The sequence below is a fragment of the Neopsephotus bourkii genome, unplaced genomic scaffold (genome assembly GCF_033783945.1).
Source record: "Neopsephotus bourkii isolate Nb327-2 ecotype Australia unplaced genomic scaffold, CSIRO-AGI_Nbou_v1 NB_36, whole genome shotgun sequence".
Lineage (NCBI taxonomy): Eukaryota > Metazoa > Chordata > Aves > Psittaciformes > Psittacidae > Neopsephotus > Neopsephotus bourkii.
The window spans coordinates 57,299-76,271 of NW_026900553.1; positions in this window are offsets into that span (position 1 = coordinate 57,299).

Sequence of the window (18,973 nt, forward strand, 5' to 3'; positions counted from 1 at the left end):
ATAGAAAGGAGGTTCTCTTTAAAAATCTCAAGTTATATTTGTTGACTGTATTTCTTGGCTATATTTCTTGATTCCAGCAGTGAATCTGTGCCATTTGATAACATTTGTAAAATCCAACTAGATTCTTAACTGGAGAAATTACGGCTGACAGCTTCAAACTAAGTGAAATTCTGAAAAAACCATACTCAGCTTGTTAATGGTAAAATTTTCTATTCTGTAACCCGAAATGTTGAGTTTCCATTAAATCAGTCTGTGCAAAATTTCCAATGTAAATAGTAGAAGGCTGGAGTTGAATGGAATAATTTCATTTAAAAAAAAACAAACTTGAGAATGTTCTTTCAAATGAGCAGTCTGACAGACAACCTCCATGAGCACATCTCAACACCAAAAATAAGTACAGATTGTACTGTGTTCAAGCTGGGGAAACACCAACAGTACTACAAGAAGGAAGAAAAAAAAAAAAAAATCCCAACATTCATTTCTCACAGTAAGTTTCCAGTTCAAAGTGGCTGAACTCTTTTCAATGTTTTTGCTGAACAGTATTGGAATTCAGTTCACACAACTCTCTGTAGGTGTAAAATGTTAGCTCTGCAGCTCTGTTACGTTGTTCTGACTACCGAACACATTGTCTTTCATATATTTGTATGCTGTAACGATGTTCACAATATAAACAAATAGATGGATTTGATAGCCTTTTGTTTCATGTTCAATGAACAGCTTAAATAAGACAGTAGAGGGTTATTGGTCTGTGGTTGTAACTGAGGATAAGAAAAAATTGAAAGGAATTTGAACATGTAGCCTAAAATTCAGCACATTCAAACAAAGTTTCAGTACCTTCCTGCCACCCATTAAAAATCCCAAAGTCGAGATGGACCCTGGATGGGGAGCCTGAAGGTGCCTGGCCTTGTACAGCAAGCACTTTCCCTGGTGACTCTTTTGGGGCAGTTTGTTGTAGCACAGCGTCACAGTGGGATGGTGTTAAGTAAAATTCTCAGGAGGTTGCTAGGGCCTGCCAGATAATTACATTACAAAACCTACATCAGAAACCCACCCTCTGGCATGTGTCTGTTCCTGGCGCCACAGTGGAGGTATGTCCCTGGCTGCTGTCCCCAGGGACTGGGGGGACTGGTCGCTCTGGCTGTTCAGGTTTTTTGGTGAGAAAGCATCCCTTTTTTTATTAAAACTTCATCAAATTATGTAAAGAATGAAAATGAAATTTGGAGAGAAGTTACCTGCTGTCTTGTCTATGTATTAACACACCCATCTGTCAACATCTGCCACATTTCAGGCAGTAGGCTGTCGTATACAATTGCCAGTTTCGGTTCCGCTAATGCCTTTTGGTTTAGTGGGAATGAAGCTGGCAATATCTTGAGTGTTGGCATCTTGATATCAATGCTCAACTACCTTCACAGTGCCCACTATAACACACATTTTTATTTGATTTTGTAACATTGTTGAGCTTTTACAGTTTAAGCTGATGTTTTCCATGACAAGTGTCCGAGGTACTACCAGACTGTTCCAAACACTTCTGAGAGGTTAAGGGAAAACTCTGTCTCTGTATTACACCTTGGTTAACTTCTTCTTTCTGAAGTACTTGCATTCCCCTAGAAGAAGGGGAAAAAGGCTTGAAATTTGGCAGGAGGAGGTCTCTGAAGCAGGAATATACTGTTTGCTGCATCCAGGATAATCTGCCCAAATTTGAGCAAGTTATAAACCTTTGAAAAATGGTTTGTAGACAGCTGGAAGCAGGGGCTGAGCACACATTTCCCTGTAATCATGGACACAGGATATGCTGGGGTCACCATGTGTTTCTCAGGGTGTTTTTTCTTCTTTCAGTACTCACTGTGCTCCTCTCCATTTGCTGATGTTTGGGCTTTGAAGGAGAGATAGTGTGAACGGGGAAGACAGACACCTGAGGTGTTTTCTCAATGGAGAAAACAAGCAAGTTGACAAGGGACTGAGAGGAATCAGCAAGGAGGAGAAGACAAGTCTGGGACAGTGATAGGCTGAAGAGGATGGGAAAGAATGAAACAATCCTGGATAGACTAAGGAAGAAGGCTACTGTTCTGGAGGAGGCTCTGCTGAAGTGCTGGGAGGAGAGCCCCAAACTCTTGGTACTGCCATTCTTCTGCTGTGAGCTATGGTGTGCAAAACATGCTGGACAGACATCGTCTGTCCAGCAGCATGAGCTCCTGGAGGATGCAACAACCTGCTGTTGCTTTCTACTGGCCCTCACAGCAGGGAGCAAGGACAGGAGAGCAAGAAGTCCCACCCATTCTGGCCAGTGTGGGCAGACAGTACTCTAGGATGCCATCTGCCTTTTCTGTCTGCTTCTTTCCTTTTAGATTGAGGAGCACTGATGCACAAAGTGGCCTGAAAGAACATTTATTCAGGCCGTAAAGTCAAGCATTTCAGTTCTAGAAAATGCTCCAAACACAGTTGCTGAGCAACAGGAGGCCTGCACCTCAATTAGTGCACACACCTCAGGAGCCAACCATTAATTACATGATCACATGCCATTTTCCCCCCCGCAAGTTACAAAAGATTAATTGGCTGAGCAGTCCTGAGCATGTTTTATACAGATTCCTTGGACCTCAGCCCAGCTATTACCCAAGAGAGGTGTGCACAGAGCACTCGGCCATGGGCTTGTTCTAGCAGCTGGATCTGTGTGGATCCCACAGGTGAGGGTTCATCCCACCACACTCATTCCAGTGCCAATCACGCAGTTTCTGCTAAATCGCTGTTCTGTATAAAGGGGTGTCTTTAGTTATGTTTTCTGATGGGACAGGGAGGTTGTATGTATATCTGTTGTCCCAACAAACTTCCTTGAAAGCAGTTTTTGGTTCTCTTGCCACGCGAAGACCCTGGAGCAGTGGCTGGCAGCTATCTGGCTGGCATCCCTCCCTGCTCCTGCTGCCACGCTAGTGACAGGTCAGGGTTTGGTCAGAAAAGGGGCTGATCCCACAGTATTTTACTAAATCCTCAGCCAAGGGTTTGCCAGCAGCAGCTGGGTGAACTCAGCGTGACCTGAAGGGATGTCTGCGGAGCCAGGGGAGCTGTTACACCCATAGTGCAGTATGTACTGAAGCAGATCAGCGTCACAGTACTTAACACCAACTAGGTCAATCCTTCATGAGCTGTAGTTTACAGTGTAAGTGCACTTAGAGGTGAGTGAAAGCCTGGATCTGGCAGATAAGAAGCTAAGATTTGATGTGTAGGGGGTAAAATGGGTCCTTCCCCAAGGATACTCATCTATCATAGGCTCTCCAGTATTTGCATCACTGACCACAGTAACTTAATCTCGGTTTCCCTGAATCTTCTGAAGGCTTTTCCTCCTTGCAACTGCATCCCATGTGAGAAACCCTAGTCTTACTTGCTCATGGTTGAGAAGGGTTTGTTGCCATTAGCATACCTGCGTGTAGTGCAAGCACATTCATCAGCTCTTGCTAACTCAACAAGGGTATGTGCTGTGAAGGTGCCAAACCATCACTGCTCTGGCTGTGGATTTTCCATTGGTCAAATGGCTGGCAGGTTTCAGCCAGATCAAAATAAATAAATGCACATACTTATTTGCATTTCTATAATCTTAGCCAGGTCCTGAGCTTCCTATTGCAACCCACCCTCACACTGCTCCTGCTCCAATTCTGTGGGAGGTAAACCTTGCTCTGCTCTTCTCCCAGGAGCTGCTCTACCATGTGTCCTGCTTCCTACTGCTGCTGTATCATTACCTACAAATCATGTTATTGATGCTTATCTTGGCACAGGCTACATCCCTTTTCCTTCCTGCTTTTTGGCCTCACATCCAAAAGTAGGGGAAGAAGGACAGACAACGCTGTTCTCCACCCCAGGTCTTAACCTCACCTCCCACGCTCCTTGGCCCTTTCCTTGCTCTGCTCCTGAAGTAAATGGTGCACAAGAGATGAGAGTCTTTTCCCCTTCTGTCAAGGAAGCAAGAAAAAATATTTGCTACAGCTCAGCCTGGGGATGAGTTCTTCTGTTTCATTCCCTCAGTAGCTTCTTTAGTTGATCGACTGGTTTAATCCAAGCTTGGCAATGGGATAGCTGCAAAGACAATTAACTTCCCACAAAAGCCATCCCTCCCCCATAATCGGGAACAGGAGTGACCACGCTTCAAATGTCTACAAGATTTTTTACTCCCATTTGATCTTTATAGCTGACTTTTTTCCCCGGTTGAATGAAATAAACACCAAGTGTGCTGCCAAAACAACTTGAAGGAGTAAGGTTTTATGGGGGAATGGAGAATTTGAGAGGACCTGTTTCCTCCACATGAAGATGCATGTGGAGGAAACCGAAAACCTTCATACAATGTGATTTTAAGCCCATCAGTGGTGAGACAAATCCTAAGGCACTGAGTTCTTCACTGTTTAGCTGGTGGTATTTCTGGACGGAAAGAGCCTGCACCTTTATTATGGATGATGAGACACATCATTTCAAGTTTTAAAAGAAATCTCCCCCTCTCTCTGTCACATTCTTCTGAAATGGTGCATATCCTTGAAGCATTTGTTTCTCTGGGAACATGAGGTGCCGCCAGAAAACTACTTAGATCATTTATTACTCCTGAATATTTAGAAATCGTTAACCTTTACACACTCCACCCAAGGAAACACTGGGAGAGGCTGTAGCATTTTTTTTAACTCTTTCACTTCTGTTTCTCCTTTTTAACCTCTCATTCTGCTGCATATCTGCTTATGACCAAGCAGTTTTATGTGTCTCTTATGATCTGGGTGCTTGTGCAGAGGCATAAGGATAAGGAAGACTCACTTTTGCTTAGAGGCAGAGAGATCTGTGTTGAAGGCTATTTCCACTCTTTAAAGCATTAATGCATCCAGATGTTACTAGAATGGTGAATAGGTCCAGCTAAAATGCAGAACAGCTGGGATCTTTGCCCCAGACTCTTTTAGGGTCAAAGGCCAAATCTAGTCCCTGTTCTGCTTTTTCGTATGAAATTAGAAATGGAAATAATAAAACATCTCAAGAGGCTGTTTCCCCTCTCTTTCTAATAGACAAAACCTGGAGACAGACTTAAGCCAAATAAACCCCGTATAGAGTTAAACTTTCCCACTGGCTGATGAGCAGTGGAAGACAAAAGACGGGGGGGGGTGAGTAGCTCCTTATTTCCTGGACCTAAGTCTGGAGATCATTCCCAGATGCACCCAGTTCCTGGCACCACACAGCTGGATCCCACTTGCCACATGCCCAGTATGAAGTGGCACTGTATGCAGCTCAGCTGTGGGATCCCAGCTGCAGCCTACAGTGCATTAAGGGCTGACATTTGCTCTTTAGTCCTGCCTTCTTGCCACATACGAACCAAGCCAAAGGCAACACCCCTTCTCTGTTTCATCCCCTGCATGAGGTATTACGAAAAGAAGGGCAATATATTCTTAGGAAGGAATTGGTTTTGAGAAGGCATTGATATTAAGAACACTGTTGGCAAAATAAGATCATAATTTCAAATCTTTTCAGGCATGTGATTCCGAACAATCAGGTGAAATCCTTGGGATGCTGTTTTGTGTTGTGCAAAACTTTTTGTGAATTAAACCTGAAATCTAGAAAAAAGTTTCAGCCAAAGAAGGCAATTCTGAGAAACTGCAGTCAATGGGATGTGATGATTTCAAAGCGAAACAGCTCAACTTTTCAGTTTGAAACATTTGTTTTTGTTTTGAGGTTTTCCTGCCTCAATAAATAAAAAGGGGTGAAAAGTTTAAACACAAAAATGAAGTGTTTTGTTTCAGGTCATACCAAACACTTTGGATGATCCGAAGTGGAATTTTGGGGGTTTATTGTTTTACCAAGAAAATACAGTTTCATTTCCTGTCAACTCAAAACATATTTTGTAATTGTAGGCTTACTGTGCTGAATTCAAAAGCCAGTGATGCTGACAGCTCTTTAGGAAAACGTCTCAGAAATCAATCTTTTCTGGGAATTGAGGTAAAGTTTCATGGAACAGTGCATGTGTGTGGGAGAAGGTGATGAGGGAGTGGAGATGAAGATGAAAACTAGCAATTGATGAAGGTCTAAATAGCGCTGTAAGTATGGGATTATGGCTGGCGAGGTCTTGAATCAGCCCCAGATAGTTACTGTTTTACAGCAGGAAGAGAGCTATGGGACTGGGCTCCTTCTGCACCAGCTGTGTGCCAGCTGAGCACTGCTCAGGTGGCTGGTGCCCTAATTCCTTTAGGAAGGATAGGGCCATGCCTGTGGCTCCACTGTCACCAGCACATGGGCCATGAACCCAGCCTGCTCTGCATCCAATAGAGCATCTTGTCTTATGGAGCTGTGGCCCCTGAAAAGCAGGATGGCTGCATTTGGGGTTCAGGCTATGTGATGTGAGGATGTGCATGGGTATGTGGGAAACAACTGTAAATTGTACTTGGTTGTTTAGCTATAAAGTGAACACTGTCGCATTAATATGTATTGGGGCAGAAGTCCTTGCTGCCTGTGGCCTCTGCAAGTGTGGGAAAGTTAAATGCAGCTCCATCCAATCCTCCATCCAATCTCTCCCCCACAACTGATAAAATAAATGTGTTGATGGGCAGCAACTGTAGCTGGATCCTCTGGCCAATTGGGGAAAAATAGTATTAAGCAAAAGCCTGGCTGTGGGACTATGCTGCAGCCCAAACGTATCTCAGAGCTCAGTTTCAACTGACGAAGTATTTGGGATTACGCATTATCCTGCAGGGCACAAAGAATGGCATACTTCTCAAGTGAATTCAGCCGTCGGGATTGTAATTAAGCTAATTACATTTTAGCCTTCAGCTTGGGTAACGAGTTGCTGCTACGCTTGGGTGCATTATGCAGCACCGATACATGCCGTGGTATTTCTGGGTGTGTGAAACCCATGCGTTCCTCTTGCTGTACTTCTACACGATGGTCCAACTGTTGAAATAGTAACTACTTCCATAGGGCCCTTCTCATTTATTTCACCCCTGCCAGAGTGTCAGCCAAACCTGGGGGGGGGGGGGTGGGGGGGGGGAGGGGAAGCATACAATGATTGAGCCCTTTCTTCAGCTGCAAGAGTCCCACTGTTACTCTGTGTGTGTGCTTGTGTGTGTCCCAGACAAGATCCTATCCACAGGAGGAGCTGGGACAATTATGCTCCATGGACAGTGTCCCCACCACATCAGCCAAGAGGAACCTTTCCCGCAACCGAGCACAGCGCTGAGCTTGTCTCAACTAGAAGCCAGACTACAGCTATCTCACAAATTACTGTGTTAAATCTTTACGGAGCGAGATGTTGGTAAACAAGTGCTTGCTGTTCCTATGATTCACTACCTTCTTACGCACTTGGAGACCAAACTTCTCCACCCTCCTACGGCTGTGGGGAACCACAGACATGGTGGAACCGGTGCCCTTCTGCAGGCGGCCAGCATCCCCCCAAAGTGCGTGAGGCTGCAGACAGCATTTCACGTGGCAGCAGAGACCAGGGGAAAAGCACAGCATGTGACTGTTTGTCAGGGCAGGGATGGGATCCTCGGAGAGGCCTCACAGGGTCCAAAGCACGCTTGGGAGCTGTCCTCTGTGAGCACTGCCAAGGCTGTGGCAGCGGGGAGGGAAGGCGGCCAAGTGATGCTGGGCAGGCAGGCAGGGCAGTTCTGTGGGCAGGGAAGGGCAAGGCGGGGAGGCTGGGCCTGGCCACAGTTCCCTCTGTGAACTCCAGCAAGTGTCCCGCGTTCTGGTTTTCCTCTGTGGCAAAAGGGAAGATCTGCTGTGCTTCATTGCACTGTGGGCATCGTGAAGCCTCATTCATGGTGGTCCCGCTGTAAATCCCCTTACCATGCAAATGGACTCTGGCATGAGCAGCCAGCTCTTACAGTTTCAGTGTGATCATGCTGGAGAGGGAAACCTGTGAATATATACTCTGTCTGTTCAGCTTCACATGGCATCTCCGTGCTAAAGCAAGCTGCACATGATACTTGCTGGTTCTTGAAAGCAATATAGTCACACCAGTGTGGCACTGAGCCTGGCTAATTAGCCTTTCTTGGCAGGTCTAATTAGGCTGGGCAGGGAGCCATGCTGATAGAGTTATACTTTTGTGGGTTCCAACTCTTGCTTGGTCCCAGTCATCACAGGTATCTGCATTGTGTCCACGCCATGGTGCAGATGTATCAACAATGCTTTCCAGGCACCCAGGACCCTGGCAGCAGACCCCATGGAGAGGCCATTTGAGGACTGAGGAGAATAGCTGGAGCTGGAGGGCTGAAAGGCTGCTTCTTTTTCTTGAGACAAATTTTTTTAGGAAGAAAAAGAAGAAAAAAAAAGTGTCAAAAGTCATGTAGACTTTTCTCTGCTTTTTTGACCTACGGGCATGATTTCTGAACCTACCACACACCCAGGAGTCCCACATGAGATAGATGCACTGGCTCCAAGTTTAAAAGCCACAGCAAAGCCCCAGTGGGGTTCTCCTGGTTGGTGGAAATCCTAATAATAAAGTGAGTCTGTGCATTCCCTTCCCATCCCTCACTAGAGGCTATGGCCCTTTTTGGACTTGAGGGTTAGATGGGTCTCAGTTCATTATGAGAGTTAGACTTGATTTGGCTGTAACCACCATTGTGGCACAGAGCCGAGATAACCCCTGTGTGCTGCTTGTGGTCAGTTTTACCCAAGGAGGGGAAAAAAGCAAGGGTGAGGAATAATAGCTGGGTCCCCCTGGCTGTGGTGAGCCCTGACATGGGGGCTGGCCGGAGGCAAACTTGTTAAATTGGTTGGCAGAGAGCTGAGGAGGTGGAGACGAATCCACAGCTAGCGGTGGAGGCAGGAATCCAGATGGCCACCCTCCTAGATCAACATTGCAGACATGAGATTCGAAAGGAGAGACTGTCACAAAAGTAAACAGCGTAAGAGAGAGGGCCATAATGCTTGGACTGGCCATCATCCAGGTGTCCACCCTCTTATCACACAACGTGCTGCGGTCAAACACGGGAGCGGGCCCCCCGAGCATCTGCACCCAAAGCTTCTAATGAGTGTTTGCATGGTGAGCAGAGTGGGAGGCTATGGGAGAGGAATGGAAAGAAGGCTTTCGAGCACGTGGCAGGCTGCCTGGCCAGCACAGCGTGTGGCAGGGGAGGAAAGACATGAAACAAAAGCCTTCCTGCAGGAGCAAAGAGAAAAGACCCACTGCTGACAGAAATGAAACAACACAGCCCGCTGCAGAGGCCAGAGCTCCTGGGGCAGGCGAGGCCAATAGTTGTAAAAACAGAGTTTTGAAGTAGGAAATGTAACATGACTACAAATTGCCTCTCTTCCCCGCTCTGACCCTTGGCTCCCACTGCATATAATGGGACGTGCAGTGGCAAGGCACAGAGTTGGCAGTGGGATGGGCAGGCACTCCTGACTTCACTGGCGTGGGGCACCCACCAAAGAGCTCGGCACCCCACCCCTCTGACCTCCTCCCAGAATACAGAGCTGCCCAAAATAGAAATATTCCCAACACCAGCATTCGCCTCCAGCAGCAGGGAAGCTGGGTTTTTTGAGCTATCTGCCAACACCAACAACAATACAGTGCCATTAATTCCCACAGGGGCCCTACTCACAATGGCAGAACTGGACAGATAATTTAGAACTGATGTATCTGTTGTGAAGACAGGACAGAGGCATTTTTACCAACAGGTCGTCTAAGCCCCGGAGTAGAGTCAAAACACATAGTGAAAAATACATTTTCCTCCCATTTCCATCCTGGCTGTGCCACAGTTTTTGGCAGGACAGTGGAGGACTGCAAGTTTTTCAGTCGCAGCTCTGGATATTGCTTAATCCTCTTCTTCTGTTTTAGTGGGTCTTTTTACCAAAATACTTGCTGTGAATGGGAAGCAAGGGCAAAAAAATACCAAAATTGATTGGAAAGTGATTCTGCTGCACTGTTTACAAATCTGTCACTTTCTTCAGAGCCACAGAATTTAGGGATGGAAAAGCCATATTAAGTCATAGAGGGTGAACTTTTCCAAGGCTTTAAAATCAGTTACCACTCTTGACAAATGACCTCCAGAGAAATTCTGTGTGGCAATTTCAGCTACTGTAGCCCACCAATGTCTTTTCCATTCCTTGGCTAGAGCTTACCATCCCCACAGCAGAGCCAGCAGGAGAGGACTTCTGCTTGTGTTTCAGCAACTTCAGTTAAGACATCAGGTGATGAACTGCAACTGCTGAAGTGGAGTCAGCCTCCTGCTGTTGACTGCTTTGAGGGGAAGCAAGTGCTGAGAGAGGGGTACAGATCAGAAGTGGGAGCAAAGTAGGTTGGTCTTCTTCTCTGCACCTATCAGAGCTTGCTGAGGCTTTAATTTCCATGTAAAAAGTGACCCGAGGTGCAACACAGGATCACCGGAGGGCTGGTTCTAGAATGAAAACACTCAAGACCAGGTCTGCAGAGGAAATTGGGTGCATACATAAGCAGGTAGGAATCAAGGAAGACTTTTCAAAATGCCTGTCAGGCTAGACACTCAACTGTCATTAAAATGCAGGGAGGCAGACACTGGAAGAGCAAAAAGCAATGCAGCTTGTGTTTTCTACAGTAGAATAATTAAGAAGCTGGTAAGCAGCTATTTAGTATTTTCTTCTTCCTCTTACTTTATCCTTCTTCTTCATTCCCTCATTCCTGGGATTTCTCCTCCCCCCAAGACCACTTCTTTCACAGCATATTTTGTTTCAACATGGAAGTTTACTTCTCATGAAGTAAATGCAAGACACTGTTGACTGAATCTTTCCTTCTATTTCTAACATCACCTTCTTGGAAGAAAAACAGTGCTACACAGCTGATGAGATTGCTCATCAAATATCATCAATAATGACTGATATTTGTGGAATCTGTGAGCTGTTTATATGCCATCTCAGACCAGGAAGATCCCCTGCTGTTATAGTGTTGGGAAAGGTTATCCTGATGGGATTCAGTCTTTCAACTGAAGTGAGTTATCAGCTAACATGGGGCATGTTTCACAGTATCACAGTATGTTAGAGATTGGAAGGGACCTCAAAAGATCATCTAGTCCAATCCCCCTGCCGGAGTAGGAACGCCTAGATAAGCTTACACAGGAACGTGTCCAGGCGGGTTTCAAAGAAGGAGATTCCACAACCTCCCTGGGCAGCCTGTTCCAGTGTTCTGTCACCCTCACTGAGAAGAAGTTTCTTCTCAAGTGTAAGTGGAACCTCTTGTGTTCCAGTTTGTACCCATTGCCCCTTGTCCTATCATTGTTTGCCACTGAGAAGAGCTTGGCTCCGTCCTCGTGACACTCCCCCTTTATATATTTATATACACTAATAAGGTCACCCCTCAACCTCCTCTTCTCCAAACTATAGAGACCCAGCTCCCTCAGTCTTTCCTCATAAGGGAGGTGCTCCACTCCCTTAATCATCTTAGTTGCCCCCTTAGTTTCCCCCAGACTTGGCAGTCACTAAGGCACTGAGATTAGGGTGGATGTCCTGTTTCACTGGAGTTACCTATCTCTCTACAGGTAACTCCAGCAGATAATTTATACCACGTATTTTAGACTTCTTTGACAATACAAACCTCCTTCTTCAGAGGAAACATCACTTTCAGCTCAGTTCCTCTTCTGTGTTTAGCTCTTACATAATCAACTGTCACATGAAGAACAAATGCACCTAAAGAAGGTGAATTAAGTGATTGTTACTGCAGGGAAATTGTATAGTTATTTTCAAACTACGTCAGTGTGAAAACTGAACCTTTCTACCCAGTACCTATGTGGGTAAGTCACCTATGGCACAGAGATCTTTTGCAGCATCCTGCCCCTGTGAAACCTTGGAAGGAGCAAGTCATGGAACTGGCTATCTTGTCCAAGCATTGGGCACAGGAGAACAGACCCATGGGATCCAGAGATACCTGGACATAGACCTCACAACTAAGTGAGGGATTGGTATAATGAGTGCACAGCAGTTGAGTACCCTGTGTTAGAAGTGAACAATATTGATCCCAAGGAAGTGTGGCATCTCTTGCTGTAAGGGGCAAGGCCCTGATCCAGCAGTGTTGTCACTGACTCACAAACAAGACTTACCTTAGCTTCAGGTGTTCTGCCTATTGCTTGAGCAATGTGAGAGGCAAGAAGCTACTGGCCTTGCTATGTCCTGAATTGCTTTTGTGCAGTCAAGCTGTTGGTGTGTACCCCTACATGAGGACCCTGGAGGATAGTGCTTGTTCTGATTCAAGAAGACTCTGGTTTATTAAGCCAGAGAGATTATGTTGGTGGGACAGAGAGCACCAGAGGAATTGTGGAAGAGAAAACTGAGTGGGTACAAATTATTTCATTATGAATTTTCCATGAAATAGCAAGGGTAGAGTTGGGGGTGGGAGAATGTTAATTTATGTCAGAATGCTGTTATTGCAGCCCTTCTTCAACTAGTCATGTTACAGGAAGATAAATACAGCCCAAGCCAAATCTTCCCCTGGGCTAAGCCTGATAGTTTGGAGATTTATGTGCAACTTAACATCCAGTCCGGTAATTCCACTGTGTGACTGGCCAAAGGTCTTCACTTTCAGGGTAGGATGCTGTTAAAGGCACAGATATTTGGAACTGGAGCACAGCAGGATGCTGCCTGATACCATTACTAAATTTCAATCGCCAAAAGCAACTTGCTGATCTCTGTGAATGCAATGCTTGCAGCACTAGGATTGGGGCTATTTCACAGTACAGCAAATATGAGGCACTTTTTTATCAGTGACCAGAGAAGCCAGGCTGTGTTTGTTCAGCAAGAAAATGCTTACACTAGCTTATTTTTTTTTTCCCTTGAAATTCAACTTTCCTAATTCTGTGTGGGAGAGTTTTTTTCCAGGCTTTTTAAAGTAGTATCAGTATTATGGCTAATGAGGCAGTGGAAAGCAAGCTGGTCCATTCGCAGTAGCTAATGACTCCATTCCCCTGAGCCTATTCAAAGAACTGTACATTTAATTGCTGTCAAGTCAGCTCTAGCCACCTGCCATTTCTACCACACCTGAGCACCCTTCTCCGTGGCCTACGATTCTAAATGAATCCATCTCTTTTTCTAAGGCAAAGAAAACAGAGCTGCCAAGCAACCCTGAAATGGTGCTTTACCCTTAGAGCAAAGATCAAACAGTCAGCGTTGTCACCGAGTAATATGTATGTTAACTGACTGGGGCACAGTTTTTGCAAAAATTTATTAGCCTTCTCCTGGGGATCAGAGAAGTGAGAAATACACCCTTGTCTGAACGTGTCCTGGACTTGAGACAGGTTTCTGTCAGAGGCAAAAGTGATTTTTGTTGGCTCACTGTTGAGCAAAGTTGAACTACATTTAGTTTTGGTTTTCTCTAATGGAAAATACCACTGAAGCCAGTATTCCAGCCCTGCAGTGGGCTGGTGCAGTATTTTGACCAACCTTTGTCCTCAGCATCACGATTCCTAAACATCCTGCCTTCTCCATAGGGAATTGATACAGGAAATGTTGTGGGACCATGTTCTCTTGAATGTAAGAGATAACTCCTGTTCATTGTTTCAGAAGAAAAAAAAAAAAAAAAAAAGGAAAAAAAATCCCAATTGCTGCTAATATATTGTGAAAACAAAATATTCTTTGGGATCCTGGATAGATCAGTTTGCCTCTGTCCAGGTGACTCAAGAGTCAGGATATCTAATGCCATGTATTTCTTCAAAGACATTTCCAGAGACATTTTTAAAGTTGCTAGGAAAGATGAAGTCTATGAAGTCACACAAAAACATTGTTGGGTTTTAGATAACTGTTTCGTTTTTAGCCTGGTTTCCTATTGAAACAAGAATTATGGAATCATGGGGCCACCACTGGTTTGGAAAAAGGTCTGGGCATTTCCCCCACCCTGGAAAAATTAAAGGTCAGGTTGGGTGGGGCCCTGAGCAACCTGATCTAGTTGAAGATATCCTTGCTTATTGCAAAGAGGTTGGGCTAGATGACTTAGGGTCTAAAGAATAAGTCTTATGAAGAATGGTTGAGGGACCCAGGATTGTTTAGCCTGGAGAAAAGGAGGCTGAGGAGACACCTTGTCCCTCTCTACCTGAGAGGAGGTTGCAGTGAGGTGGTCTCTTCTCCCAAGAAACAGATGATAGGACAAGAGGAAATGGCCTCAAGTTGTGCCAGGGGAGGTTTAGATTGGATATTAGGAAAAAATTCTTGACCAAAAGGGTTGTCAAACATTGGAACAGGCTGCCCAGGGTACCGGTTGAGTCACCACCTCTGGAGGTATTTAAAAGACACGTTAATGTGGGGACATGATTTAGTTGTGTACTTGGTAATGTTGGGTTAATGGCTGGACTCTGTCTTAAGAGTCTTTTCTGAGCTAGATGATTTTATGATTCTATGTGATGGGATCAGTCTGTCTGATCATCTCTCACTAATCACTTTCTTATTCTTGGCTGATTGAACCTCAGACAATAAAGGAAGACAAATGTGAGAAAGATTACTATACTGTTTCAAATACATAAGTACCCAGGTGGAGGAGCAAAACTCCACAATACGAATATCCCAAGTAGAGGAAGCTTGGCAACTGAATTCATATGTTGTCAGCAAGAGAGGCCATATGGGTGCTGAGGCCATGACGACAGGCTTAGAAATCACCGTAAACCATGAAACACAGGTCTGTGGAATATGAGGCATCATTGATATCCATTCTTGCAGAACTACTTGATTTCCTTTCTTAACCCATCACAGAGAGCAAAGAGACCATTAAGATATATAAGATCTTTGACTGGATACAGTGAGTTTTTTCAAATGGCTTGGTCCAAATGAAAACTGAAGTTTTTTTGCCCCGTTATGACAGTATGGAAAGGCTTTATAATACCTTTTAATACAATTTACTTTGACTTTAGGAACTCTCCCTCTGCCAGAAGAGTTAAATTGGCCATGAAGTCCTGTGAGTTTTGAATTGTGAGTTGACAGATGCATAGATTACTTTAACAGGAAAACCAAAGAATAAAATGAAGGGTCTGAAAACAGTTAAAGGTTCTGTAGCTATTTGTATCAGTCTGAGAGCTTAGAGCTAAATCCTGATGTCTGTTTTGCTATATAACTGATCACTGTTAGGTAGTCACTGCAGTGCCTACCTAAAATAACTTTACTTTTTGGCGATTTCTGTGATAATATGTTTAAAATTCAGAATATCCTACAATGTTTTCAGGAAAACAAACTGCCACAAGGGAAGGTACCTCTTTCCTCTGAGCTGCCAGACAACAAAGATCACATGCACATGAAGGGGAGCCGGATGCAAAGGTTGAGTGGGGTGCTGCCATGTTAAACTCTGTAATGTCTGGTACCTAGGTTAGCCTTGTGAGCCCCTTGCTAAAGAATACAAAACCTTGCGTTTCTATGCTTTCCTGTATTACTGAAACAAACCAGGAAAAGAAAAACACAGCAACCATTTCCATCAATGGCTGAAGCATCTTACTGGACATGGGAGAGCCATATTCAAGTCCGTGTCTACCCAAAAAGGTTTCAAGAGATTTCTCATTTTCTGGGAAGAATATTAGATATGAGGCTGGAGAATCCCGCTCCCTGCTTCAGTCATCCATTCCTTCACATACAGCATGCTTAAAGCAGTCCTGTATCTTGATAGTTTAAGCCTTTCTTTGAAAAGGGTGAATAAGGGTTCAATTTATTTTTGCTTGGCTCCATTCAGGGTAAGGTTACTAGCCAGTAAACTAGAGCATTTTAAAAAAGGGATAAAGTGTTACTTTTCCTTAAGTGGCATTCTGAGCAGCTGCCATTGAATCTTGCATGGGCTCTAACCAGATCAGCCTGTGGGGAGCATGTCCAGTGTGCCCCGCTAGCTCACCAAACCTGGATCAGCAGAGGAAGCTCTAGCTTCTAGCTGCCAGCTGGGTTTAGGGTGAGGGAGGTGTTGAGATGCTCCAACAAAAGATTTTCTTTTGCCTGAGCCTTTCTGGGGTTTGCCCCTTCTGCTGATGGAATGGTTCCCAGCAGTGCTATCAGAAGTGGAGCTGAAGCATAAAATGGAACACTGCAGTTCCTCCTAAGGAGTGCAAGGTCATAGTGTTTGTAGTGCTACTGCAATGTAATGATGATAGCATTTATGAGGAGACATTGTTTCACATGCTTCATTGCAGGAGAGAGGTCTTTAACCTTTTGCAGAACTGTCTTGCAAAACTTATTGCCACATGTCCCAGATCCTTTGTGGGATTCATGGAAGAGCTAGACAGGCATCCTGTGTAATTGGGAGCCCTCCAGTCCTTTTCTCCTGGTCTGTTTGTGCAGTGTGTAGGTGTGGAGCTATTCAGGACTTTGAGATGAGTGCGGCAGTGTTCATAGGAGGAACTTCCCAAATTATAGAGGGTGAACACAGAACTTAACAGATACTGTAAGTAGATTCAGGCCCTGCTCTTTTTCCACAATTCACAATCAACTAAAGCCATTAATTAATGTACTAAAGTCAGAACACAGCTCCACCCTGGCTTCTTTGAGGAGACCTGAGCACTGGGAAAGGGTTCATGCCGTTAGTACCTGGGGTATGGGTGAGGGTCTGTTACTCTCTCCAATGTCATCTCCAGTAAATGTCCCTAGAGTTTCATTCTTGGTTGTTCTTATCTTCATAAAGGGTTCATAAGCGGGAATACAGAATATGTAAATATCTTGAGCTAGGCATTTGGACACATTCTCCCCTGCTCATCTAAAGCAGTGTGGTACCAAATGCAGAAGGAAGTAACACAGCTCCAGAGGGTCATCTGAGACTGAGGGGTATCAGCAGTGGCTTTTGAGGGTAGGGAAAAGAGGAAACACCAGTGATAGGATGAACTGTGCCTTGTCCTTACTTGGAACCTTATACACAGCCCTGCAAATGCTTTCCCATTGCAACCTGCAGAGCTGGGGATTTTTGTTGTGAATAATTTGCAGCCCTTTAAAAAATTATATATACTGTCTCAGTTCTTTGTAAGTAGTTTTGTTATTCCTTTTGCTGCTTTGGCTGTGTTTGTCTTCCACTTGACACCATTGCCAGTGCTGAAGACAAATATGTATTTATTTTGATTTCCTCCTTAGTGTACACAAAACTTACAATGAGAAAGCCTGGAAAGTCTGCAGGATAACCTCCGCTGATAGCTAAATCCATTCTAAATGGCAATAAAAACACAGTATCCTAATCAGAAGGGAGAATGTATTTTCAAATGCAGCCCAAAAAAGCTTTCTTGGACAGTAATACAGTACTGTAGCTTTTGTTCAACTCTTGGCCAGGGGTTCAGATTTCTCCCTGAGGTCCAGAAGCTGAAAATCACTTGGCATAATTTCATAAAGACCTCAAAGTATAGCTCTGTTCTTTCTAACTACAGGAGCATATCCTCACAGTCAGCTGTTTCTGAAGCACCACCTGAAGCACTGCTGGAAATCGATGAAGGAACAACAGGCCAACCAGCTTTTGAATAGCAAAAACAGGGATCTTCAGCATAGAAATAATTGGAACCCAAGCTTTCCTTAATTGGAGTTGAAAAGACTGTATTATCTAGAGAGAAGATCATTGGAACATAAAAGCAATATTATTAGCTCTTCTACAGTGGCATTCAAATGGTAATTTAACCTTTGTCTGAGAGAAAAGATGAAAGGAGCAGTCTTTTTGTTTTCTTCAGTTACTGTCTCATGTACTTGCATTTTTGCCTCTGTCTGCATAGAAGCAGAGCTGTGGAAACTGAAGCCTTCAGGAAGTTCATTCCTCTCCTCCTTTCCCCCTGTAATTTAGACACCTGCCTGCTTTCCTCTTAGGAGACTCCAGGGCTAACAAACGCTGCCACAGATAAGAATGAAGACGAAGCCAAGTGTGGGTGGAAAAGGCAGGGCATGTGGCAATCCAGGTCTATTTTCTTAGCTTTTCAGCCTCCCGTCAATATTACAAATAGCTGGTTTTGGTCTTGCTCACATTGGAAACTTCCACTGAAATTAAAGTTTCTAAGAAATCTTAATTTTCCATGCCTTTCCTTTTTCTGTACGTCTCCTTCAGGAAAATTAACCTCTGGGCCTTCTGTTTTTTCTTTAGAAATGTTCCGTTAAACTGCCTGTGCATTCTGAGAGCTTTAGCTGCTGTAGCTGGTACCAAGGGAGCCCTTGCAGACACATTATAAGAAATACAGTTTGTCTAGAAAGCTAAATCCAATGGGGAAAAAGAACAACAAAAGGCAGCAAAGTGCCAAGGTCTTGCTGAGGCATTGAGTGTAACTAGAATTGACCATCAGTGACATGCATTGACATGCAAAATGAAATATTTGATTTGGAAATGGCCAAACACTTTCTTTTAGTTGATAACACTGAAGCATTTTTTTTGTATAATATTTAAGAAACAATCCTGGGGGAACCTGAGCTACCTCAAATAATGATAAAGCATTAACTTCCATTCTGAATTTCTCTTCATTCTGTAATTTGTTTCTTTTTCACTTGTGTAAGAGCACATAACACACACATTAGAAATCTGTGATCTCCAAGGCTCCACAGAAGCTGCACACAGAGTGTGTCTTGCTGGCTGTGGAGAGATACTCCCCATCTTCAGCTCAGGTTTGCATTGCTGCCACCAAAGGACACTGTGCCTGGAGTAACACTGAAATGTTTTTTGTTTCAACTTTTTGTAGAATTGGTGTAACCAGGACAGTACAAAGGTATAAATGAGTGAAGAATTAATTTTGGTGTCCCTTGGTACAGAACTGTTTTAATGTGAGAAGTGGAACATCTTTATGTATGTGCATCCTTCCTAAGAACATCAATAACCTTTCCTGCCAAGAAGGAAACATCTCACCTCTGAACTGATTTCAAAGCCATTTACTACGATTTTTATTCTGGCAATAAATATCTTCCATTTCTTGGTCAATACACTTCTTTTCCTTCCCAAAAGAATGGTCTTGTTTCATTGTTATTTGTTATTATTGTTGCTGTTACCTTGAGGAGTTTAAATATGTATCAACCCTGAAAAGATGATTTCTCAGTGTTAGCTGAGTTCCAACTATGGTCTACAAAACAACACAGATTCAGCTGGAAACACCTC